This window comes from Gopherus evgoodei, chromosome 4, assembly GCF_007399415.2.
Source record: "Gopherus evgoodei ecotype Sinaloan lineage chromosome 4, rGopEvg1_v1.p, whole genome shotgun sequence".
Classification (NCBI taxonomy): Eukaryota; Metazoa; Chordata; order Testudines; family Testudinidae; genus Gopherus; species Gopherus evgoodei.
The window spans coordinates 18,920,212-18,947,908 of record NC_044325.1 but is presented as its reverse complement, the minus strand read 5'-3'; the positions used below and the strand labels follow the sequence as shown (position 1 = coordinate 18,947,908).

Below are 27,697 nucleotides of genomic sequence, written 5' to 3'. Positions count from 1 at the left end.
ATTTCCACTGGTTTGAAGAAGGGCAAAAATTGACAATGTGTTTTGGACAGACAGTTAAACAATTTTGTTTTAACCACATTTAACCAAACTCTGGATAATTACTTGGAGCTTCTATTTTATTGGATATACTTATGGTATTTAACAATCAGAGAAGCTATAGATTGAAGGCACTTGACTATTAAAACCTGTACTTAGTCACAGGAAGCTACTTCTTGAACAGGCAAACAGAAAACTTCCGCATAATGTACCAGTCTGCCCCAACATCAACAAGGTTTCATACTCCATGCCTATTCAAACCTTGGCCTCTTTAAAGAGGCTGACAATCAGGGTTACAGATAGTGCTGCATATGATGGTGGGATTTTCTGTGTTGTGGACATATACCCAGAATAAACAGCTAAATTAATTTCACATAAACCACAGAGAAATCTTCCAATGGCAATTGTTATCTATTGTTTGCATTATAGTAGCATCCACCGACCCAAAGATTGAGGCACTAAACAAATATAGTGGGATCAATTCCCACCCCAATGACCTTACAATCCACTTGGAAGACAAAGTGGGTATAAACAGAAGGAGTGGAGGAGGGAAGGCAAATATATTCTGGTACAGATAACCTATATGGACAAATTGTGAGTAGTGAGCATCTTATGACAGAACAGTAGTGGCCTTCTGGTCTCTACCAATCTGTCCTGGAATGGAAAATGTGGAAATGGCAGAACAGGTAAACAGCTCTTTTGTTTCCACTTTCACAAAAAAGGTTAGTAGCAATCAGATATCTAACACAGTGAACACTGGTGAAAATGAACTGGAATCTGAGGCTCAATTAGGGAAAGTTAAAAATTACTTAGACAAGTTAGACGTCTTCAAGTTGGTACGGCCTGATGAAACACATCCTAGAACATTCAAGGAACAGACTGAGAAGGTACCTTATTGATTATCTTTGAAAACTCATGGAAGACAAGAGAGATTCCAGAGGACTGGAAGAGGGCAAATACAGTGCCAATCTATAAAAAGGATAAGAAGGACTGTGACTGAGTGGTGAGGCTGTCACCTGACGTGCTGGAATTACCTCTGAGCCTGTTTTCCACTGCCAGCTTGGGACTCCAGAACCCTGCCTTGTTGAGTCAGACATGCTAGTTTGCTGCAACACAGACCCCGGGTCTGAACCACACCCCCAAAGCTGCAGACTTAACTGAAAACAGCTTAGCAAGTACTCTTGTCTCCAGCACCCAGACACCCAGCTCACAGTGGGATCCAAACCCCAAATAAACCCATTTTACTCTGTATATAGCTTATACGGGGTAAACTCATAAATTGTCCGCCCTCTATAACACTGAGAGAGAGATATGCACAGCTGTTTGCTCCCCCAGGTATTAATCACTTACTCTGGGTTAATTAATAAACAAAAGTGAATTTATTAAGTATAAAAGGTAGGATTTAAGTGGTTTCAAGTAATAACAGACAGAACAAAGTAAGTTACCAAGCAAAATAAAACAGAACATGCAAGTCTAAGCCTAATACATTTAAGAAACTGAATACAGGTAAATCTCACCCTCAGAGATGTTCCAATAAGCTACTTTCACAGACTAGACTCCTTCTTAGTCTGGGCCAAATCCTTTTCCCTGGTACAGTTCTTGTTAGTTCCAGCTCAGGTGGTAACTAGGGGATTTCTCATGACTGGCCGCCTCCATTGTTCTGTTCCACCCCCTTTTATAGCTTTGGCACAAGGTGGGAATCTTTTGTTTCTCTGGATTCCCACCCCTCCTTCTAAATGGAAAAGCACCAGGTTTGAGATGGATTCCAGTATCATGTGACATGTTCACACGTCCTGTGATACTTCATTACTCACTGGCTGGCACCCACGTATAAAGGAAGGCTTACAAGTAAACAGAGCCATTTACAACCAATTGTCCTAGTTAATGGGAGCCATTAAGATTCCAAGCCACCATTAATGGTCCACACTTTGCAGTTCCAATAGGATCTCAGAGTAATACTTCATATTTCTAGCTTCAGATACAAGAATGATATATTCATACAAATAGGATGAACACACGCAGTAGATTATAAACTTTGTAATGATACCTTACAAGAGACCTTTTGCATAAAGCATATTCCAGTTACATTATACTTACACTCATAAGCAAATTTCCATAAACATATGGAGTGCAATGTCACAAGGACAACCTGTGGAATTACAGACTAGTCATCTTAACTTCAGTACCCAGAAAATTAATGGAGCAAATAATCAAGCAAGCAACTTGCAAATCCTAAAAGGTGATTGTCATAAGCAGATTGTTAAGGGTTAATGTCTCTTGTACCTGTAAAGGGTTACAAGCAGAGAACTGGACACCTGACCAGAAGACCAATCAGAAGACAAGATACTTCTAAATTTGGGCGGAGGGAAACTTTTGTGTGTGTTCTTTGTGTGTTGTGTCTTCTTCTCTCCGAGGGTCTGAGAGAGACCAGACATTACTACTGGTTCACTAAGTTTCTTTTCATATAATAAGTAAAACAGGCGGTTTAGGCTTTTTAATTGTTTTACACTATTTGCATTTGTGGATCTGGCTGGTTAACTTTTATATGTGTAGTTGCTGGGAATATTTTGATTTGTATTGGTACTGGGGGGAAAGTCTCTTTCTGGTATCTGTAAGCTATAGGACCCTGTATATTTACATCTTGAAGTTACAGAGATAATTCTTTACTTTTTCCTTTCTTTTATTAAAAGATTTCTTTTTAAAGAACCTGATTGATTGTTTTTTCTCTGTTTCCCTTGTTTTATCCCAGGGGATTGGGATAACTCACCAGGACGGGTGGGGAGACGGGAGGGGGAGAGATAAAATCTTTCTCTGTTTTCCTTGAATCTGTTTGCCTCTTTGTGGAAGGGAAGGGAGATGCTTCTCTGTATAGTGATTTAAGAGGTTAGATCAGTATCTCAGGATAGCCCAGGGAGGGAAGTTCTGAGAGGGGGAAGGTGGGTGAATAGTTTATTTCTCCTTGTTTTAAGAACCCAAGGGATCTGGGTTCTTGGGGTCCCCAGGGAAGGTTGGGGAGGTCAGAGTGCCCCAAAACACTATATTTTTGGGTGGTGGCAGCCTATCAGATCTAAGCTGGTAATTAAGCTTAGGGAAATTCATGCTAGTATCTCATTCCTGGACTCTAAGGTTCAGATTTGAGAAAGAATGCTATGACAGTGATAAATAACAGTCAGCATAGATTTGTCAAGAACAAACCCTGTCAAACCAACCTAATAGCTTTCTTTGACAGAGTAACAAGCCTTGTGGAGTGGGGGGAAGCAAGTAGATGTGGTATACCTAGGGCACTGCTTTTCAACCTGTGGTTTTTGGACCCCTGGGGATAGTGGACTATATCTATGGGGTCCATGAAAGGTGGTTGTTGCCACAGAAGAAAGGGGTCTGCACCTCCATTTGAAATTTTTTAGGGGTTCACAAATGAAAAAAAGGTGAAAACCTCTGGCCTACAGAAGTTGTGGAATCGCCATCATTGAAGGTTAAACAAATACCTGTCAGGAATGATCTAGTTATTACATAGTCCTGCCTTGAGTGCAGGGGACTGGACTAGATGACCTACTGAGGTCCCTTCCAGTCTTACACATCTATGATTATCTAATTCAGTGTGTTTAAATCATTGTCTAAATAACTATTTGAGATAAACTGACATATTATTCCCTTAAGGCATAATTAACTTAAATATTTTGTACTGTCCAGGAGAGTGCTGGGCAGTATAGGACATACATTTCTGGGGGGAAATCTGGGACTGGGGGTGCATTGGAGTCACCCTGAAGTATAACCAAGACCAATGAGAGCCAGAGTGTAACCTAAAGTGTGGCTGGCAGACTGCAGTTCCACACAGACACTCAAGAGTGTGGTTTGAATGCTGTCTATGCGTGGCCCAGGTGGGAGCTATTTCCACAAGGCATTGTAAGGCACTCAAGACTGCCGGGCAAGGGAGAGACAGCTGCTCATTAGTCTAGATTGAACCCTGGTATGATACAATGGGTTTCTGTATAACAAAACTATATAACACCTTTCATCTTTTAATAGATTAATCACAACAGTCAAATATTTTTAGGTTTCAAACTTATTTTTTCCTTAAGATTTACACTTTGTACCATATGTTTATAGATGATAAAGAACTGACAGTAATAGATTCCAAAGAGTTCTTGTCATTCATAAACACTGTCCAGCACAGGAATTTACTTTTTATCTGAACAAATAATTCTGTTATGGAGTATTGATGTATAATTTAAACTCTGTCTTTGCTTACTTTTAAGGGTTTACTTTCTGACATGAAGTGTGATAGCCCTTCGCTGTGTTTAAAACATATTTTCTATAGTAGGAGTGTCTTCAGAACCTCAGGATGAATTCCCAGAGAGCATAAATCAGTGTAGCTCCATGGAAGTCCGTGGAGCTATGTCAATTTATATCAAGTGAGAATCTGACTGCTCATCTTCTTTTGTTTCCTTTTGAAGATGTGCATCAGAACTAGGAAACTGTTACAGAATTATCAGTCCCATAATTAAACAAGAAAATCAATTAAGTTAGTAATGTTATTATAGAGCATGCTAAATCTGAAAGAACAATTCAATAACCAGATATATTGTTTACACTCACCCATAACCAATTTCACATACTTAAAACTTGCTCCAGTACGTGTGATCTAAGTTTCTCCTTTTTACACTTGGAAAATCATGCATGACATATTAATATGCTAGTTTTTTGAGGGCTCTTATATTAAACAAATACAATACTCCTGACCTATCTAAAAAGATTTCAGAGTGATAGGAAACCTCTGACCAGAAACAGCATTAATCAGAGTTGCCAAGAGGCCTGCATCATTCCCAGTCTCCACTCACTTATCTATTTGCATCACTGGGGTGAATTGAGTCTCATTTTCAAAAGCAGTTTGCAGAATTAAGTAGTGATATCAAAGAATTATTTCCTACTAACAGGTTTCTAAAAGTCAATAAACTTATTAGGAAGAATCAGGAATGTGTCTCTCAGAATTATGGAGTGGCGAAGTCTTTTTTTTTTTAGTATGTACTGTAAAAGCCAGAAGAAAGAGGATTTCCAAAGTTTCTCTGATTCCATTAATGGGGTACTGAGATCCATTACTTAAAAAAAAAAAAATCATACTACTAACAGAAAAATGTGTTTTGGATGCAATTCCGTACAGAAGAGCAAGCATTACAGAATGGTGGAACTGCGAAACCACTTGAAACAATCTCTTATAATTAAGAACATAAGAATGGCCATACTGGATCAGACCAAAGGTCCATCTAGTCCAGTGTTTTTCAAACTGAGGTCACTGTGTGTTTAGGGAAAGCCCCTGGCAGGCCGGGCCAGTTTGTTTGCCTGCCCCATCCGCAGGTCCAGCCATTGCGGGTCCCACTGGCGGTGGTTTGCTGCTCCAGGCCAATGGGAGCTGCTGGAAGCGGAGCAAGCCGAGGGACCTACTGGTCGCCACTTCCAGTAGCCCCCATTGGCTTGCAGTGGCGAACCACGGCCAGTGGGAGCCGCGATCGGCCGGACCTGTGGACGGGGCAGGTAAACAAACCAGCCAGCTCACCAGGGACTTTCCCTACACAAGTGGCCACCCCAGTTTGAGAAACACTGATCTAGCCCAGTATCCTGTCTTCCAACAGCAGCCAATGCCAAGTGCCCCAGTGAGAATGAACAGAACAGGTAATCATCAAGTGATCCATCCCATCGCTCATTCCCAGCTTCTGGCAAACAGCGGCTAGGGACACCATCCCTGCCCATCCTAGCTAATAGCCACTGATGGACCTATCCTCCATTAATTTATCTAGTTCTTTTTTGAATCCTTTTATAGTCTTGGCCTTCAAAACATCCTCTGGCAAGGAGTTCCACCAGTTGTGTATTGTATGAAAAAAAAACTTCCTTTTTTTTGTGTTTTAAACCTGCTGCCTATTAATTTCATTTGGTGGCCCCTAGTTCTTGTGTTATGAGAAGGAGTAAATAACACTTCCTTATCTACTTTCTCCACACCAGTCATGATTTTATAGACCTCTATCATATCCCCCCTTAGTCATCTCTTTTTCAAGCTGAAAAGTCCCAGTTTTATTAATCTCTCCTCATATGGCAGCCATTCCATACCCCTAATAATTTTTGTTGCCCTTTTCTGAACCTTTTCCAAGTCCAATACATCCTTATCGAGATAGGGTGACCACATCTGCAGGCAGTATTCAAGATGTGGGCATATTATGGATTTCTATAGAGCCAATATGATATTATCTGTCCTATTATCTATCCCTTTCTTAATGATTCCCAACATTCTGTTCGTTTTTTTTGACTGCCACTGCACATTGACTGGATGTTTTCAGAGAACTATCGACAATGACTCCAAGTTCTCTTTCTTGAGTGGTAACAGCTAATTTAGACCCCATCATTTTATATGTATAGTTGGGATTATGTTTTTCAGTGTGCCTTACTTTGCCGTTGCCAACATTGAATTTCACCTGTCATTTTGTCACCCAGTCATCCATTTTTGTGAGATCCCTTTGTAACTCTTCACAGTCTGCTTTGGACTTAATGATCTTGAGTAATTTTGTATCATCTGCAAATTTCACCACCTCACTGATTACCCCTTTTACCAGATCATTTATGAATATGTTGAACAGTACTGGTACCTGTACAGACCCCAGTGGACACCACCATTTACTTCTCTCCATTCTGAACACTGACCATTTATTCTTAGCCTTTGTTTCATATCTTTTAACTGGTTACCAATACATGAAAGGATCTTCCCTTTTATCCCTTACTTTGCTTAAGGGCCTTTGGTGAGGGACCCTGTCAAAAACTTTCTGAAAATCTACATACACTATATCCACTGCCCCCCGCTTGTCCACATGCTTGTTGACCCTCTAAAAGAATTCTAGTAGATTGGTGAGGCATGATTTCCCTTTACAAAAACCACGTTGACTCTTCCCCAACAAATTATGTTCTTCTATATGTCTGACAATATTGTTCTTTACTATAGTTTCAACTAGTTTGCCCGGTACTGAAGTTAGGCTTACTGGCCTGTAATTGCCAGGATCACCTCTAGAGCCCTTTTTAAAAATTGGTGTCACGTTAGCTATCTTCCAGTCATTTAGTACAGAAGCTGATTTAAATGATAGGTGACAGACTACACTTAGTAATTATGCAATTTCACATTTGAGTTCCTTCAGAACTCTTGGGTGAATACCATCTTGTCCTGATGACTTATTACTGTTTAAAGTATCAGTTTGTTCCAAAACCTCCTCCAATGACACCTCGATCTGGGACAGTTCCTCAGATTTGTCACCTAAAAAGGAATGGCTCAGGTTTGGGAATCTCCCTCACATCCATGAAGACTGATGCAAAGAATTCATTTAGTTTCTCCGCAATGGCCTTATCATCCTTGAGCGCTCCTTTAGCATCTTGATTGTCCACTGGCGCCACTGGTTATTTAGCAGGCTTCCTGCTTCTAATGTACTTAAAAAATTTTTTTGCTATTGCTTTCTGAGTCTTTGGCTAGCTATTCTTCAAATTCTTTCTTCCTAATTATATTTTTGCACTTCATTTGCCAGAGTTTATGCTCCTTTCTATTCTCCTCATTAGGATTTAATATCCACTTTTTAAAGGATGCCTTTTTGCCTCTCTTGGCTTCTTTTATTTTGTTGTTTAGCCACAGTGGCTCTTTTTGGGTTCTCTTGCTGTGTTTTTTAATTTGGGATATACATTTAAGTTGAGCCTCTATTATAGTGTCTTTAAAAAGTTTCCATGCAGCTTGCAGGGATTTTACTTTTGGTGATGTACCTTTTAATTTCTGTTTAACTAATCTCAGTTTTGTGTAGTTCCCCTTTCTGAAATTAAATGCTACAGTGCTGGGCCACTGTGGGGTTTTCCCCGTCACAGGGATGTTAAATTTAATTATATTAGGGTCACTGTTACCAAGTAGTCCAGCTATATTCACCTCTTGGACCTGATCCTGTGCTCCACTTAGGACTAAATCAAGAATTGCCTCTCCTCTTGTAGGTTCCAGGACTAGCTGCTCCAAGAAGCAGTCATTTAAGGTGTCAAGAAACTTTATCTCTGCATCCTTTCCTTAGGTGATATGTATCCAGTCAATATGGGGATAGTTGAAATCCCCCATTATTATTGAGTAAACTATAAAGTGAATGTAGAGGCGTAACCTAGAGGTTTAACCAACTAACTGATGGTAATTCAGCAGTCTATGTGAAATGAGCCTAGTTCACATCCAAATCACAAAAACTTCTGCTACAGCTGGCACTTACTGACAAATATAATGACAGAGACCAGGGATGGCATAGATCTTGGAGGCTGAACTATCCCTATAGGTGGTCCCACCAGTATAGTTGAGACTCACTGGCACTGCAGTTTTGGGCAAACTAACACTGTTGTGATCTGTGCAGTACCTATTTTGTTCATAAGTAACTTGAACAGGAGCTAAGGGTGCTCTGCTCATTGCTAGATCAGACCCAATATGATGCCTGGATGTAATTCTGTATCTCACATTAGCCAGCTAAATTACTGTTTTAAAGAAGTCATAGTATACATCAGTAGAGACCTCATCAGAGGAACACAGAAAAACACACAACCTGAGGTCAGAGACTATAATTTTTTACAACCCATATCAATTTTTCTCTTCAAAGTGAGAGTTTGGCGGGAGTTCATAATGAAACTGCAGCCAGATGGTTACAGTAGTAGAGTTTACTGTTAAAAGGTGCATTTTTTCACACTTCAGGAGGTAATACAAACAAACAGTTGAGAACACACATTCATTTATTCAACTGTTAATGTATTAGCTGGGCCAAGCCACTTCATACCTAGCAACTGCCCATACAACTAAGATTTCTGATGTGTAAGTAAAGCTTCCCTTATAAACCATGGGAAGTTTGCTTTTCAGATACACAATTTATCTTTTGTGTGTACCTTTCCAAGAATGTAGTGGCTGAAGTTTAGTTTTGCGTATGCCTACTATTGCCATCACTTAAATTTGAATTAAATAAAAACATGAGAATTGACCAGTGTCGTCTTTCTTATATTTATATGCTAAATTCAGTCACATTTTAATTACAATGTTATATTGCAAAGCAACTGCTCATTACATATAAAACATACTTAATTTCCAAGCATATTGGAATCTATATTAGGAGTCAGGATGTGGTGCTTGCACTAAGAAACATGATATATTCACAGGTCAAACTTACGACTTTTTTCATGAACATCATTTTACACCATCAGCTCAGCACATAAACTAAGATTATAATCTGGGATACACATGTGGCTCTTCTGGCACCATGTTAACTCTGATAAATTCCAGAAAAAGTCACAAACTGCAAAGTCACATGGTTTGCTTTAGAAAACTGTAAGGATATTTAATATATAAGGCAGAGTTTAAATTGAATATTAAACTTGATAGCATTTTGACTAATTTCCTAGCATTTAGAGTTTGATTGCAAATAGATTTTACCCCATTTTCATAGTCTCATAACTTTCCTATATATTTATTTTTGGTGCTGATATTTTCCATACTGAAACTTGGTCTGGACCAGGGCTGACTCCAGTTTGTTTGCTGCCCCAAGTGGTGAAGCAGGGGAGGGGGCAGGAGAGAAGAGAAATAAAGCTGTGATCAGCAGCACTTCGGCAGCAGCTCTATTGCGTTACTTCATTCTTCGACGATAATTTGGCTGCAGGTCCTTCACTACGAGAGGGACTGAGGGACCCACCGTCGAATTGCCGCCGAAGACCCGGATGTGCAACCCCTTTCCACTGGCCGCCCCAAGAACCTGCTTCCTTTGCTGGTGCCTGGAGCTGGCCCTGGTCTGGACATAGCACTCGTGAGGAACAAAAGTCTTTGCATAGTTTGAAATAAAAGAGATAACCCTTTGAAATCTATGCACTGAGCATGTGGTTTTGAACAGTGTTTCTATAAGTTTACAAGGCACACTAAAATATAAATCTATTGCATATGCGTGGCACAGACAATTACATGTGCACTTGCTGAAGGACTTACAAGTTCTGCTGCTGAAAGGCTGCAGAGCAAAGGACTTCCAGCTATTGCCTTCAGCACCTTCCCCCCCCCCATACCCTTTTTCTTGACAATAAACAAGAAATTAAACACAGCCTAGAATAATTTCAATTTCAGTTTGCAAGATCACGGGCTCCAAACAAATTAAAAAAAAAAACACACCAAAGCCCAAGAATTTTCAAAAATTAAAATTGTTCGGTTAATGTAAAGTCAGTCCCATTACATGTTAAATGTCAGCCTTAACGCTAACCTCAACTCTTATACTCGCTGGGCCCAATTATGAAAGTAGTTAAGCAAAACATTAATTTTATTCAGTTCAATAGGACAATGCACATGCATAAAGTTAAGCATGTGCTTAAATGTTTGCAAGATCAGGGCCTACAAAGGGCTGAGATAAAGGCTTTTATCAGACATTTGGTGCTTTGTGCTCGACCTTCATGAAGATTGCCTGTAACCCATCCGGGTGAGCAGAAATGATAACCAGGAAATTTAACATTAAAAGCAAATCTTTAACCCTTTCCTGCTATACAGAAAGAAGGCAGAGTACTGAATCCGTTCTGGGGTGGGTTGTTTTGTTTTTTTTTAAAGGTTCACAGATTCCCGGGCCAGAAGGGACCACAGAGATCATCTAGGTTGAACTCCTATACAACATAGGCTATAGAACTTTCCTAAAATAATTCCTAGATCGTATGTTTTAGAAAAAAACATCCAAGCTGAATTTTGAAAATTGTTGGTGATGGAGAATCCTTGGCAAATTGTTCCAGTGGTTAATTACTCTTACTGGTAAAAATTTACACCTTATTTCCAGTCTGAATTAGTCATTGGATTGTTATAGCTTTCTCTGCTAGACTGACAAACCTGTTATCAAATACTTGTTCCCAATGTAGGTGCTAATATACTGCAATCAAGTCACCCCTTAACTTTCTCTTCATTAAGCTAAATAGATTGAGCTCACTGAGTCTCACTATAAAGCAGGTTTTCTAATCCTTTAATCATTCTTGTGGATCTTTTCTAAACCTGCTCCAATTTATCAACATCCTTCTTGAACTGTGGACATTAGAACGAAACATAGTATTCCAGAAGTGGTCACTCCAGTGCCAAATACAGAGGTAAAATAACATCTCTACTCCTACTCAAGATTCCCATCTATGCATCCAAGGATCCCATTAGCACTTTTGGCCACAGCGTTCCACTGGGAACTCATTTCAGTTGATAATCCACCATGACCTCCAAATCTTTTTCAGTCACTGCTTCCCAGGATAAAGCACCCCATTCTGTAATTATGGTCTACATACTTTGTTCCTAGATGTATACATTTAGCCATATTAAAATGCATATTGTTTGCTTGTGTCTAGTTTACCAAACAATCCAGATTACTCTGGATTAGTAACCTGTTCTAGTCATTATTTACCATTCTCCCAAGTTTTGTGTCATCTCCAAACTTTATCAGATTTTGTTTTCTTTAGATCATTGATAAAAAAAAGTTTAAAAGCATAGGGCAAAGAACTGATCCCTCCAGGACCCTACTAGAAATATAACCCATCAATGATTTCCCATTTAAAACTACATTTTGAGATCTGTAATTAGGTTGTTTTTAACTCATGTAATGTGTGCCATGTTAATTTTATTTGTTCTAGGGGTATTTTTAATCAAAATGTTGTGTAGTATCAGGTCAAACACCTTTTTTAGGAATCTAAGTATATTACTTCAACACTATATTGCATCAACATTATTACCTTTATCAACCAAACTTCTAATCTCCTTAAAAAAAAAAAAGATATCAGGTTAGTTTGACAGGATCTATTTTCAGCTCATATTTTATCTACAATAATTTATATTCCTTTCATTTGGCTTTCAATTTATGAAGGATCTCGGTTGGGCTTCATTAACTACTTGTACCTTCTCATTTAACCATGCTCAATACCTTTTTTTTCCTTGAGTTCTTGCAACTACATTATGCAGGCACTGGTCACAACTCCCTAAACTGAAAGCTTCCAACTCAACCTTAACAGGAGCTTTAAATCTTTTTATTTTATAGAAATCTTATGGAAATGGCAAACACAAAAACCAAGACAGACTACAAACTATGAGTATTTGAATTTTTCCTGGTGTCTTGATGAAAACAAATTGATATAGAGAGAACGAGTGTACAAAAATCACTCCTCGGGCAATTTTCCCCCTGGATTTTCTCACTTTTCTTTGCAACCCTTTTGCAAGAAGTCTAACACACTCTGCTGCCTTTCTTCATCTACATTATTGCTCTTCATGTGCCAGTTGCTCAAAAATTATTTATATATCAGTAATGTTTGTCTATAGAGCATTATTTAGTCCTAACAAAAAATATGTGCAACAAGTTGAACTCGCCAGCATACAATAGACAGAAACTCACCCTTTCTAACTTATTCTTTAAGTTTCCATGACATTTATTATCCTTATTATTGACTAAAGCCATGAATCTCAACTAAGTCTGCTGTCAAGTACAGCTACTGAACAATCTCACTCCCAGTTTTGTAAGCAAGCTAGCAGAGGGTTTATGCAAAATCACAGCATGCAAAAAACCCAAGTGACTAAAATGAAGGCAAAACCCAAAGGGATGAAGCCTTCTTTCAGATTGAGAGCAACTCAGATCATTCTCCAGTTAAGTCCTTAAGGTGGTCTGTGTGGATGTATAGTCTATATAGATTGGCACTAATTGTATTACCCTCCCTTAATATTTATTGAGTCTATTATCTTGTGTAGGATCGATGTCAGACTGATAGTCCTATAATTACCCAGGTCATCCGCTTATCTTTTAATAATATTGGCACATTAGCTCTCTTTCAGTCTTCTGGAACTTCCCCAGTGTTCCAAGACTCATTGAAAATCAATATAAATGATCCTGTGAGCTCCTCAGCCACCTCTTTTTAAACTCTTGCATCCAAATTATTTGGACCTACTGACTTAAACAGCAGCTATTAAAGTTAGACATTTTTAACAGTCTCCTAAGATAATACTCTTTCCATTCTACTAGTATCATGATACTACATCATGATTTTTTTCAAATAGCAGAAATATTTATTGAACACCTCTGCCTTTTCTGTATTATTATTGATAATTCTGCCACTTCCATCTAGTAATGGACAAATATAATTGAGAGTATTCTTTTTATTCCTAACATAAACTCCTCCTTTTTTCTTAATTCTGCTGGCCAGAGTTCTCCTTGTGTCCCTTTGCTTCCTTTATCAATTTTCTAGGATTCTTAGCTTCTAATTTATATCACTACTATAGCTACCTTCACTTCCTCTCTAAATCAGTTTTTTAATCAATTAAGTCTTCTTCCTCAATTTGTGGAACTGTGGCTGTTTTAGGAATCTAATAAAGCAATTCCCAATCATCATTCATATTTTTCTGATTAAATTCTCTCTCTCAGCTAACTTAACTCATAATTGTTTTCAGCTTTGTGAAAGTGGCCCTTTTAGAGCACCAAGTATATACATTATTACTCTGGATTTTATTGTTTATACATTATGAACGTGATCCAGTCCTGATTACTTTACCAAGGTTACTATTAATTTTTAGTTCTGTGATCAGTTCCTTTTTATCTGTCAAGATGAAATCTTATATAGAATTCTCCTATATTGAATACAACACTTTTTCAGTTAGGAAATTGTCATCTATAATAGTCAGAAATTTTTGAAGTTTACTGTACACATTCCACAGCCAGTGAGCACAGTAAAAATTAAGATTTAGGGTACAATTTTCAAAATCTCCTAAATCCCATTCACTTTCTTTCAGGGGTAGGTGACTTTTGAAAATTTTACCCACAAAGAAGAAAATCTCCTGGGTTTCTGAGGCTTATTTCATGTTCTTTGTAACAAGAACTTCTGTATCAATCTCTTCTGTTTCCACTGGCAGCATGTTCATTTTGGATGCAGAACTACAGACAAAGGGTATCTTTGGAGAATCTCAGAATAGTGATACCCAATGACAGAGGAAATCATTTTACACCTGAGCCTGCCATAGAATAAAATGTAGAGTGAGACACAACAGCAACTATTCACACAGAAGTAAACAAAGTCAAAGAGACCACACTGAAACAGAAGCCAAATGGGATAATCTCTTCAGAGTGATGCACACAGTCAAACTCTCGCTCTGCACAAGTTACAACCTGGCAGCTTTATTCCATTTACTCACCTGAGGCTTCAGGGATATAAGACAGAGAAGAAACTGTGGCTGCTGAAGGACAAAACCTCATCTCAGTCTGATCCAGAGCCCCTTTAATTCAGTGAGTCTTTTCACTGACTTCTAGAGACTTTGCGGGAGGTTCTCGGTGGGTAGCTAAGAACAACCTGGCAAGCAGCAGACATGAGAATAGTTTGTAGAGTGAGAGAATGAACCTTAAAATGATCAGTCCCAAGTCTACTACCACACAAATTTAATCTCTCCTTTCATTCCAGTCTTTGCTGCCCAGTGTCAAGACCCTCATTCAAGAGAAGGGAAGAAACTGTCCTTTCATCAATACGCCCACTTACTGTGCCATACAAATTTTACAGATCTGCAGGGTTGGATCACATGAGGATGGAAGTAGGAAAACAGCACTGAGAACACAATAAAACCATGGCTTAAGCTGCCACTAACATTTTAGGAACATGTCAACAGCAACCATTTGCTAATATTTCTTATTCCTTTTATAGCCATTTTGCTACTGTGCCTTAAATATTGCCCACTTAGAAGTCTTTGTCAACAGCTTTTTCAAGCAGTTTTTCCAGAAATCCTAGATTCTCCTAACTGGTCTCTCTCTATTCATCTTCCATTAGCCCAGTCCATCAACTTAACTTAAAATGAGTCAATCAGCCCCTAAAAATCCAGGGCTTGCATTTTCCTTTATCACCCTGTCGGTTTCTTGGAGGCAGCCTAGTGTGGAGCTGTTGCACCTCGACTATCCCAAAATGTTTTCCATCCTCATCTCTCTCTCTTCTCCTTCCTTTATAGCTGGGCTTGTTTGTGTATTGGTCCCGAGGGGGTGGGAGTGGGTGCATGCCTGCATGATTGGCAATTCTGGAAGCTGGGCTGGGGGGTGCTCAGCCTGATTGCCTGTAAGTGGGGACTATCCTTTCCCTTCTGCTCAGTATGAGGCTTATAAACCCCATTACAAATCCACCCCTAAAGGCTGAGGCCCAGCCTTGACTGGCAAAGGCTATTTCTCTTGACAGAAAATCAGCATTGCGATACAAACTTCCTGCCGGCTGTTGCAATCATATGCCTTCCGGATACAACAGGCACCATTTCATGATACTCTGGTTTGTCTCTTCCAGTACATTCAGCCTGCACAAGGGGACATGATCTGTAACTAATGTGTATACACTCCCCAGGAGGTAGTGCCATAAGCTTTCTATTGCCCACTTGGTGGCCAAGCAATCCTTCTCTATCACCAAGTACACTCCATCATGAGGAAAGAGTTTCTGGCTGATGTTCACTATTGGGTGTTCTTCTCCATCTACCTCTTCGGAAAAGACCACCCCTAGCTGTACATCCAGTGCATCTGTTTGCAATACAAATTCCTTATTGAAGTTTGCATCTGGGTATCCATAAGACCTATTCTGATTAGCTATGTTGGTTACTGGGACTACCATGACAAAATGCGATATGAACCAGTGATAGTAGCTAGCTAGACCTAGAATGGCCCGAACTTGCCTTTTGACGATGGGAGTTTTATATACCTGTAAGGCATGAACCGAGATGGATTTTCTCTCCACTGACCATGTAACGGGCTTCCTGTTTTCCTATCATGCACTGGCTGGGTTAGCTGTCAACCTGGCTTCCCTCAGTGACTAGAGAATAGCAGCCATTTTGTCCAGATGGGAATCCTTTCTATAAATTACTATGTCTTCCCAGTATGCCATTACATATTGATTATGCTGTTGGAGTAACTGGTCTATCAAACGTTGAAAAATAGCCGCTGCATTGTGTAACCTGAAGGGCAAGCAGTGTTCACCTTTCTGAAGTCTATACAGAAATGCAGTGAGTCATCTGGCTTTGGAAGCCAGCACAACTGTATTCATCAAGTCACTTTGGGATTCTTCTGTTGTCATGAGTTCTAACATGACCTTGAGTTCTCTCAACAGCTCTTGTCAATTTGTTGGGGACTGGTCAAAGCTCTTCCCATATTACTTCACTTGGTTCCATATTATTGTGATAGTGAGAAAAGGACATCTCCCCAGAATGGGCTGAGAATATCTTTGTAAAAGTGGCCACCAGTTGGAGTGTCTGTTCCTTTTGCTTCTGGTTTAAGTTCTCTCTTTCAGGCTTCTGAGCTTTCTTTCAGGCAGTTGTTAATTTGGGGTTCCAGTTCTCGTTTCTCAGGACATGGCATGATGAAGAGACTTTCCCTGACTTTAGCAAACTTACATGGTAAATTTGGGGAGGGCACACCCCTTGGCTGTCTGATTAAATAGTCCATTGTTCCGACCTTCTTTATCATCTCATAAGGGCCTTGGCGATCAGCTTTGATTCAGAGCTTGGAAAAAGCAGCAGAACTCTGTCACCTGGCTGGAAGGTGCATAGTTGTAACTCTTTATTATAATGTCACTGTCATTCCTGTACTTCTTTGAGGTTTTCTTTAGCATAGGCCCCGATAGCCTCCAGTCTCTCACATAACTTTAAGACATATTGTACAAGGATTTCAGCTCTTGGACCCTAGTTTTCCTATATACTGCACCAGGTTTAGTATGCCTCTTGGCTATCACCTATATAGCAGTTCAAAAGGTGAAAATCCTGCAGAAGCTTGGGGGTACTTCCCTAATGGCAAAGAGTAGGGCCATGAGTAATTGATCCCACTGTCGAGTCCAGAGTAATAAATTTCCTAAGACTTCTCTTTAGCATCTGATTAAATCTTTCCACTAGGCCCGCTGTCTGAAGAGGATACTCGGACGTACATAGTATCTTAACCTTCAGTATACTACATATCTCTCTCGTATATGCTGGTGTCTGGAGGCACTTCTCTAGGAGGCCTATAAGGTTGATGCCTAGACATTCAAAGGGGATCTCCACCAAGGGAAGAGGTACTAGTAGAGACCATGGGACTCCGTTGGGGGCCACTAATTAGCATTCAAAACATGATGGACAGAAATTCTTGACTTCTTTAAGGACCCCTGGCCAAAAGTATCGGGACAGGATCCTAGACTGTATCTTATCTTTCCCAGGGTGTCCCACATATGGGATTGTGTCAGATTCTATATCTAGCACACAATAGTACACCTAGGGCACTTGTAATTGGTTTGTTTCTCCTGCATCAGCTTGTCTGGTCTATGTGATATAACAAGTCCTACTTAAGGGCAAAACGAGGGTACTAGCATGCTTTCTTGGGGTCTGTCACTGCCACTTGCTCAAAGCCTGAGTTTCTTTGTTCCATGCAGAAATCCTAGAAGCCTATTAGCCTCTCTGGGTCCAGTTTGAGAGGGAGTGTCTTGTTTTGGTTCTTCCCCTGCAACTTCTGCATTGCCTGGATCGACTATAGTCTGTGGTCTCCATTATGCCTATGGAGGGGGTAGCCTCTCACCTTTCTCCACTCTTTCCTGTCTATCCACTTCTTTCTATGTAACTTTTTCCTTCTAGGCCAGTATTTAAATAGATGGGAGTCCTTAAAAGGGAATAAGAGCTCTAATGTTTCTGTTGGAGCACCTTCTTCAGGCTCCTGTGTTAAGGGAAACTTCTGTAAGAGTTCTTGAAAATATGGCCAGGCTCAGGCTAATATCAATGGGTAGAGATAATTTGGAAACACATATACCTACATATGACCTTGGCTCCTGTCAATAGTAAATTTTACTATCATGCTGGGATACCACAGAATATTTCCATGGATGAATTTAGGGGCAACTTCCTCCTTTGCCGGCTTCCCTACTGTTCCCCCCTGCTCCCCAACAAACAACTGGTCACACACCACTTCTATGAGGGCCAGTGTTTCTGGGCCATTCACTTTCCTAGGATTTTTGCCAGGCCCTATCCTCTCTGTCCACACCTGCCCGAAATTACATTCCATGGAGGGGCAGCTGCAAAACCTCATAGACTCATAGACTCTAGGACTGGAAGGGACCTCGAGAGGTCATCGAGTCCAGTCCCCTGCCCTCATGGCAGGACCAAATACTGTCTAGACCATCCCTAATAGACATTTATCTAACCTACTCTTAAATATCTCCAGCGATGGAGATTCCACAACTTCCCTAGGCAATCTATTCCAGTGTTTAACTACCCTGACAGTTAGGAACTTTTTCCTAATGTCCAACCTAAATCTCCCTTGCTGCAGTTTAAGCCCATTGCTTCTTGTTCTATCATTAGAGGCTAAGGTGAACAAGTTTTCTCCCTCCTCCTGATGACACCCTTTTAGATACCTGAAAACTGCTATCATGTCCCCTCTCAGTCTTCTCTTTTCCAAACTAAACAAACCCAATTCCTTCAGCCTTCCTTCATAGGTCATGTTCTCAAGACCTTTAATCATTCTCGTTGAACTTCTCTGGACCCTCTCCAATTTCTCCACATCTTTCTTGAAATGCGGTGCCCAGAACTGGACACAATACTCCAGTTGAGTCCTAACCAGCGCAGAGTAAAGCGGAAGAATGACTTCTCGTGTCTTGTTTACAACACACCTGTTAATGCATCCCAGAATCACGTTTGCTTTTTTTGCAACAGTATCACACTGTTTACTTATATTAAGCTTGTGGTCTACTATGACCCCTAGATCTCTTTCTGCCATACTCCTTCCTAGACAGTCTCTTCCCATTCTGTATGGGTGAAACTGATTGTTCCTTCCTAAGTGAAGCACTTTGCATTTATCTTTATTGAACTTCATCCTGTTTACCTCAGACCATTTCTCCAATTTGTCCAGATCATTTTGAATTTTTACCCTGTCCTCCAAAGCAGTTGCAATCCCTCCCAGTTTGGTATCGTCTGCAAACTTAATAAGCGTACTTTCTATGCCAACATCTAAATCGTTGATGAAGATATTGAACAGAGCCGGTCCCAAAACAGACCCCTGCGGAACCCCACTTGTTATACCTTTCCAGCAGGATTGGGAGCCATTAATAACTACTCTCTGAGTACGGTTATCCAGCCAGTTATGCACCCACCTTATAGTAGCCCCATCTAAATTGTACTTTCCTAGTTTATCTATAAGAATATCATGCGAGACCGTATCAAATGCCTTACTAAAGTCTAGGTATATCACATCCACCGCTTCTCCCTTATCCACAAGGCTTGTTATCCTATCAAAGAATGCTATCAGATTAGTTTGACATGATTTGTTCTTTACAAATCCATGCTGGCTATTCCCTATCATCTTACCACCTTCCAAGTGTTTGCAGATGATTTCTTTAATTACCTGCTCCATTATCTCCCCTGGCACAAAAGTTAAACTAACTGGTCTGTAGTTTCCTGGGTTGTTTTTATTTCCCTTTTTATAGATGGGCACTATATTTGCCCCCTTCCAGTCTTCTGGAATCTCCCTCGTCTCCCATGATTTCCCAAAGATAATAGCTAGAGGCTCAGATACCTCCTCTATTAACTCCTTGAGTATTCTAGGATGCATTTCATCAGGCCCTGGTGACTTGCAGGCAACTAACTTTTCTAAGTGATTTTTTACTTGCTCTTTTTTTATTTTCTCTTCTAAACCTACCCTCTTCCCGTAAGCATTCACTATATTAGACATTCCTTCAGACTTCTCAGTGAAGACCGAAACAAAGAAGTCATTAAGCATCTCTGCCATTTCCAAGTCTCCCGTTACTGTTTCCCCCTCCTTACTGAGCAGTGGGCCTACCCTGTCCTTGGTCTTCCTCTTGCTTCTAATGTATTGATAAAAAGTCTTCTTGTTTCCCTTTATTCCCATAGCTAGTTTGAGCTCATTTTGTGCCTTTGCCTTTCTAATCTTGCCTCTGCATTCCTGTGTTATTTGCCTATATTCATCCTTTGTAATCTGACCTAGTTTCCATTTTTTATATGACGCCTTTTTATTTTGTAGGTCACGCAAGATCTCGTGGTTAAGCCAAGTTGGTCTTTTGCCACATTTTCTATCTTTCCTAACCATCGGAATAGCTTGCTTTTGGGCCCTTAATAGAGTCCCTTTGAAAAACTGCCAACTCTCCTCAGTTGTTTTTCCCCTCAGTCTTGATTCCCATGGGACCTTACCTATCAGCTCTCTTAGCTTACCAAAATCCGCCTTCCTGAAATCCATTGTCTCTATTTTGCTGTACTCCCTTCTACCCTTCCTTAGAATTGCAAACTCTTATGATTTCATGATCACCTTCACTCAAGCTTCCTTCTACTTTCAAATTCTCAACAAGTTCCTCCCTATTTGTTAAAATCAAGTCTAGAACAGCTTCCCCCCTAGTAGCTTTTTCAACTTTCTGAAATAAAAAGTTGTCTGCAATGCAGTCCAGGAACTTATTGGATAGTCTGTGCCCCGCAGTGTTATTTTCCCAACATATATCTGGATAGTTGAAGTCCCTCATCACCACCAAATCTTGGGCTTTGGATGATTTTGTTAGTTGTTTGAAAAAAGCCTCATCCACCTCTTCCACCTGATTAGGTGGCCTGTAGTAGACTCCCAGCATGACATCACCCGTGTTTTTTGCCCCTTTTAGCCTAACCCAGAGACTCTCAACACTTCCATCTCCTATGTCCATCTCCACCTCAGTCCAAGTGTGTACATTTTTAATATATAAGGCAACACCTCCTCCCTTTTTCCCCTGTCTATCCTTCCTGAGCAAACTATACCCATCCACACCAACATTCCAGTCGTGCCATTGACAGGAGTAACACACGATCAAGTCTGTCCATTGTCTTCTAGTGGCCTTGTAATTGTCTTTCTAAGATTCACTGAACCCTTATTCCTTTGTTGACATGGAGTATGCGGTTAGTGTATTGTTTAAAGTTGTAGGCTTGCTGTCTCAAGGGAATCTTACCCATAGACCCTGAGAGGCACATCTGTCACCTATCAGGCCTAACGACCAATCAGGTGTCTGTTTTCTTGGGGTTTACCCAAAATGGGACCCCCCCTCCTTGGAACTCTGTTTCCTTCTCCCATATGTATGGAGCAGGTATTTCTGTAGCAGAGGAGCCCTGGATGGCTTGAGCAGTCATGTCGTTCCCCTATAAGGCAGGTTACGTCCACTAGGATTACCGGTCAGTGTCTACAAACAGTCTTAGCCCACCAAACTACTCAATAACTGTGTGTTCTGCTATCTGGGGTCCCGTTTGAAACTCTAGTTTTAACCAACGCTGCCAGAAGTCCTTTAGTCTTTGGGTGATTGCCTGTGGCCATGCCTTCAGGGGTATCTCTTACAGTAGAAACGCTTACAGTAGGTTTCTTCATCTAGACCTAGGTGATGCACTATGGCAGCCTTCGCCTGTTCAAAGTCCTGACCAGCTGTTTCTTCAAGTCCCCAGTATGCTGGCCAGGCTTCAATAAGGAATGGAGGGAGCTGGATTGCCCACTATGCCAGTGGCCATTGACAGGCCATAGTCACCAAGAAAGACTCCAGGTCATCATCTGTCATCATCTAAGGAAGCATCAGGGTTGGAGTAGTTCCCTGAAGTGCAGGGGACACATTCCCGGTGGCGGGATCCTGAGGAGTATCTGGTATCAAGTCTGCCAACAACTGTTGCTGGTGCAATGCCATCTGTTCAAACAGTTGTTGTTGCCTCTGTTGTTGCTGTGCTTGTGAGTCAGGCAGCTATTGCAGGGGCTGATTCACCTCCCTAGCTCTTCGGTATATATCAGCAAAAAGTTAAGAGATTTTGTATTGCGCTTTGTTTGGTTTTAGCTTTTCTTTCTGCAAGGACCATTAAAGTCAACCCGACTTCTGGTACCACTTTGTCAACAGTTCTTTTGAGCAGTCTCTCCAGAAGTCCTAGCTTTCTCCTAACTCGTCTCCCATTAGCCTAGTCCATCAACTTAACTTAAAATGAGTCAATCAGCCCTTAAACTCCAGGGCTTGCAGTTTTCCTTTGTCAACCTATCAGTTTCTTGGAGGCAGCCTGGTGTGGGGCTGCTGTGCCTCTACTATCCCTGGCTGTTTTGCATCTCCAGGTGAGGGTGCATTTGGCAATTCTGGCAGCTGGGCTGGGGGGTGGTCAGCCTGATTGCCTGTAAGTAGGGAAAGATGCTCCTTTCTCTTCTGCCTATGCTCAGTATGGAGTTTGTAAACCCCATTACATCTTCCTCAGCTGTAGAGTAACCAGCAGGGAAAGAAATAACCCCTTCCATATCCTTGTTCCGTAATCTATTGAAAATATGATAGAGCTGCATTCAGGAGTCATGAGACAGGTGAGCGAGGATACTAGTTTCAACAGCATTATTACATTTTCATTGCAGCCAATAAGCTCTGTCTTGATTTTATCTCTTCACTAAATTACCTGCAGCAGAATGTTCGATTGGGAAAAGCATGGTGCCTGTCTGTTTAGTCATGGATTATTAAAAACAGGACTAGGAAGCAGTATCTGTGATGTTTGGATTTCTCTTAGGCCACACAGTTTTGTAAATCCACTTGTAAAATAGTCAGCATGTGATATGTAAATTTAACAAAGTGACTGTTTGCTAATTATTATTTAAGACCTCTAAGACACAAAATGTTTTTGGATGCACAAATCAAGTCAATTCAGGAGTGCAGCTCAATGAAATATGCCTTGCATCAAAAACAGATCTGGTTTTGATCAACAAAGAACAAGTATTAACAAGATTAGAAAAGGTTATCAAGCAATATACAAACTCCTGTAGGCCCTTAGTGAGTTCCAGTGAAGTTGGGAACAAAGTTGCTGCACCTAGGTGTCTCCATGGTGCAAGGAAGGCAGAGAAGAAGCCCTACTCTGCTTTACAATCTCAAGGAAAGTTCAGCCAATCAATTCAACCCCATGTCTTTTTATAGTGAAGGCCTAGGAACCTCTAGCTAACACTGCAGCATTCTGTACATCTCCTCAACAACACAGGCTCCTGCATACACATCAAACCTATCCGTTGCTCTCTCCACTTGCTTCCAAGGGACTAGAAAGTCAAGGTCTTGGTCCTTATCTTCCAGGCATTCAACAACCTAAACCCAGCATAACAAAAGAGCCTACAGCTCCACAATGAAGAGCACGGTCAACAACTCTGTTCTCAGGCACAATGGACATTTTTACTGTAAGGGTAAAGCTCACCCATGAAGGAGACAAGAGATTTCTCTGGAGACCAAGAGGGACAAACTCACCCAGGAACTAAGGACCATCACTAACCTTTAGCTCTTCCTGCAAGGCATACTTTTTTGACCTGCCTACTCTAACATACACACAGCACCACGTACATTTGAAAAAAATTAAAAACAAAATCCACACTGCATACACAGTTCTCCCCTGGGAGATGAGAGACAGACAAACCTCACCAGACAGATATCATCACATCCCTCAATACAGTACTGGAAGACACTCACCTAGTGTAGAGATCTGGACTGTACAATAATTTATACAGAATAGAGGGGAAGATATCACATTGGCAAAATGGTCACTAGTTTTTAACCTCCCTCTTTTTCACTTTATCATCGTTTAATAAAAACAAAAGTGTTCTAGTTTTTCTTTCTTCTGATGAAACATTTCCCCTGATTAGGCTGTGGCCAGTCCTAAACTGCTGGGTCTGATAAGATGATCTTTAAATTTTCTCTCATTTAACAATGTTTACATTGAACCATTAACAGCTCTTTTATAATATTAATGCTGTGCATATCGGTACATTAAAAACTCTTTAAACAGTAAGATCAGTGATAAATATCCAGTAAGCAGTTATTCTGATCATTCTTTTGGACTATGATGATAGGTTTTCTGCTGCTCCAACTTGAGAGAATGTCAAGATTCTCATGGACCTGCCATTGATTCATCTAAGCACTCCAACTCAGACAAGTTATTGACCAAGCTTCAAGGTGTATTAAGTCTTTTTAAAAACAAACATGTCTTCAGACAAAACACACTAGCAGATGCTCCATTTAAAAAAAAAAATCACACATGCGAAGAACTGAAAAACTTTGATTGGTGGACTCATTAAGAGCTTCCTAAAGTAGTGCTGAAAGGCTCTTTTCATTGAAAGCTGTCCACAATAGTCCACTTATTAAATTAATCGCAATAGTTTACAAATATCATGATTGTTATAATGCCAAAAGCAGAGTCGTAAGTGCAGCTGCATACATAAAAAACAACTATGACAGACCCACCAGAAAACAAGACTTCTGCACACACTGCTGCTCTATGTTGCTGCTTCAAACTCAATATGTTTTTAAGCCGTCAAACAATCACAGAGATGTATACTAAAATCAAAAGAAAATTGAACTATAGTCAGTTTTTTTTCTATTTGTTTGCAATCAGCTAAAAGTAGCTTTAATAGCAGAAGCATCTGTATATCTTATAAACTTCTAATAAAATAATTATTGTTAGCAACACCATTTAAGAAGTTATACTATTTATTTTATTTTCTCCAAGTGTTGAATTAAAGCTTACTTTGTTCCTAAGTGTAGTTTCTGGTCACCTCCTAAGGACACTGATGATCCCAATGGCAATAATTCTGTTTGCTTTCTGAAAAAGTAATCCATTAGCTTTACTGTTTTGGAGTTTGTCTCAGAAAGGATTAAGTAAAATCAGGGTCCTATTGAAGTCAATGGTAAAAATTCCACTGACTTTAATGAGGTTAAGATTTCTCTCTCTCTCTCTCTCTCTCTCTGTATATATATATATATATATATATATATATATATATATATATATATATATATATACACACACACACACACACACACACACACACAGTAGAACCTCAGGTTTTGGACTTTAGTATATTACATCTGTTATACTATGTAGTGTTTTTAAACAATATGAAGCTCAGTAAAACATCTTATTTACTACTTTTCAAGTTAATTGCATTTATTACCTAATGATAAAATACCTACCAGGGATAAGTAAGTTTTAAAGGTTCAAGTTACAACTGGAGAAGATTTGTGAATTCAATAATTAGTTTCACATAGATTTTCAGAATACATTTACACATCTTTAGCGGGGAAGGATAGGAGAGAAGTGATGCTTAATGATTATCCAGTATTAGAATTAAGCATTAAGTGATATAATTTGTAATGTAGATAATTAAGATACTTAAGCTAAATGTTACCAAACTCTCAGTAATCTAATTTTGAACAAGCTACCATCCTACTTCCTCCTCTAAATATGAGACTGTGACACTGAAGTCCTCAGAGACTTTTTACTATTACAACATATTAGGACTATCTATACTATTTCTATTTTTCTTTAACCACAGCATGTGCAAAAATCCACTCACTGCTATGGTTACTGACAAGAATTGTTTTCTTAATTAAGAATATGTGAATAAATGAAATAAATCACTTCACTTGCTGAAACTACAAAAAACTGAATTTAGACTGAAACTTTACATGAGACTTTTGCAATTGCAGTATGGAGAAGGACTAGTGAATAGCATAATGGAATAGGTGCTTTTTGTGCTTACTAATAAAGTATTTAGCAAATCATAGTTTTCATATTGTAGAAAGGTGCTTGTGTATTAAATTATGTTTGTTTATTAAATATATACAATGATCTTGACCAGCCTTACATACTATAGTATGCATCATGCTTTGACGCAGAAAGCTCAGACTTTTAAACTCTCAGTAGAAGTGTTATTATCTATATGCACTGAACCCTTTTTTTCCTATTCAGAAGATATCAACTGTAGAGCCCTAAAACACATTGACATCCAGAGTACAATATTTTTTAATGGGGGGGGCTTGAAAATGGAGAAGAGCAGGTTCTACAGAAAATACTTACAAGGTTATTTACTGTGTATGACATATAAAATATCCATATGTGTCTCTCACAGAGTACACACATACAGTATATAAAAATATTTTGTATTATACAGAGTTAGAGAAACAGCTAGATATTTAAAAGATACATAGATGTCAGAATTTGAAGGTTCAGATATCTTCAAAGGCATCCTTGAATATATGCAAGGGGATTTTTGAAAAGCATATTAATTTGAGATTTTATTTTTGCATTTTAAGGGTTTTTTTTTTAATACATGTCCTTCATTCATGCAAATGTAAAAAACTCAAATATATAAAGGAATACAAAAAATATGAAAGAGGTATTTTAACACAGGATCCTCAGCAGATGACAAGCCATTAAGCTTTCACCTTTGAGTAATTATGATGACTGTGATGTCTCTTTTGTATCTCCATTTTTTAATTAGAATCTTTAATGTGTTTAACAAGCAATTCTTCCATCAATCTTTGATGTGTTTTACTTGTAAAGCAATGACAGTTTGCCGTTCAGTCTCCTTAAAGTTCCAGAGAAACCATTTTCCACTCACTTGCTTTGAAAGCTATTAAAATAACTTGATGAAGAACAGCAGCAGGGGGCTAATGGAAGCCAAGGCTTAGTAACAATCTTTAGATTTCCCCCTAAGACTTTCTCACAGGCACTTCTCACAAAGATCTTTAAGACCTTTCATCCTCCCGCCCTCCCCCTATCAACAAAACCAGCACAGTTAACAGAAGCAACTAGCTCTATGTTTTCATATTTTCTTATTACCTTTTAATTTAAAAAAGCTAAAAGTTCATCTGTTTTCTGTAACACAGACCAACTCTTCATCTTCCCATCTGAGAAAGCTGAAAATGAAGAAAGATTCAAGCAGCAGCTTCTGCTAACTTACCACCTATATTGAAGATATGAGTACAAAGCAAAACATCTGCTACCTAACAGAGAAATATAAATGACGACTTGAACTTGAGTGATTTGCTTATGTATATTCTGATTGTTACTGAAGTTTTTTGGGAAAAGGACAAAGGACAAAAGGCTCCCTATAAATGCAACATAATATTTTAAATACATAGATTTATTCCAAAGAAACAATACTGTCAAATGATCTCTAAGTAGCCTAAACAAATGTTGAACCTGAAGCAAACTAGGAGTTCTTCAGATTGTGACTTGTCCAAATGTAGTGATAGAGTTATGTTGGGCACTGAAACGAAACAGTACTAAAGCATACTTTATCTAAGTATGTTATGAACACAATATAACCATTGTATCTGAGCACCTTTAACATGTTACTACTCTAATATACCTGTTTGGAGTACAATTCTTCTTAGAATTTCCTGGAAGAGAAAGACTGTTCAAGCTACTGCTCCACTCAAGATACAGTATATAACATTTTGGCAACTCTCCCTGCAATAGGACCTTGGAGCACATGCATGCATCCCAATGTGCCTGTTACCGCCCTGGGGTCCTTTAAAACTGGGAGCTATAGTTGCAGGGCATATGACTAGGAGCAAGCATATGACCTATAGAATGCCAGATATAAGATTTCTTATCTCTAGGACAAGGGCACAGACATGAGAGACTCAAGATCAGGAAAGTCCAGTCAGGGTTCCTCCCCTGTTAGTCACCCATCCCTTGCTACTGTGAAGTGTGTGTCCTCTCCCCCCCCCCCCCCCCCCGCCCCCCAACCTGGCAGAAGCTGGAAGTCTGAGGTAGTTAGTACCCACTATTTCAAGTTTATTTGCATCTGTTTCGGAACACTTGTTTGAAAATAAAGCCATCCCTGAGGAAAGGGTCCTGGATTGCACAGTTGTTCCCCAGTCGCTGAGTTGTCTC

The 27,697-nt window shown here is 39.6% G+C and overlaps 1 protein-coding gene across 5 annotated transcripts in view; it reads right to left on the bottom strand.

The window, feature by feature from the left end:
• NUDT14 (nudix hydrolase 14) overlaps nucleotides 1-27,697 on the bottom strand; it is an 81,819-nt gene that overhangs the window by 44,572 nt on the left and 9,550 nt on the right. The window contains exon 1 of one of the 5 annotated variants that reach the window (XM_030558597.1): nucleotides 14,228-14,330. The exons of the other annotated variants lie outside the window; for them this stretch is intronic. The gene's annotated coding sequence lies outside the window, so the exon portion shown is untranslated. Of the gene's footprint in view, nucleotides 1-14,227; nucleotides 14,331-27,697 lie in introns of those variants that run through there. 5 annotated transcript variants of the gene reach the window in all.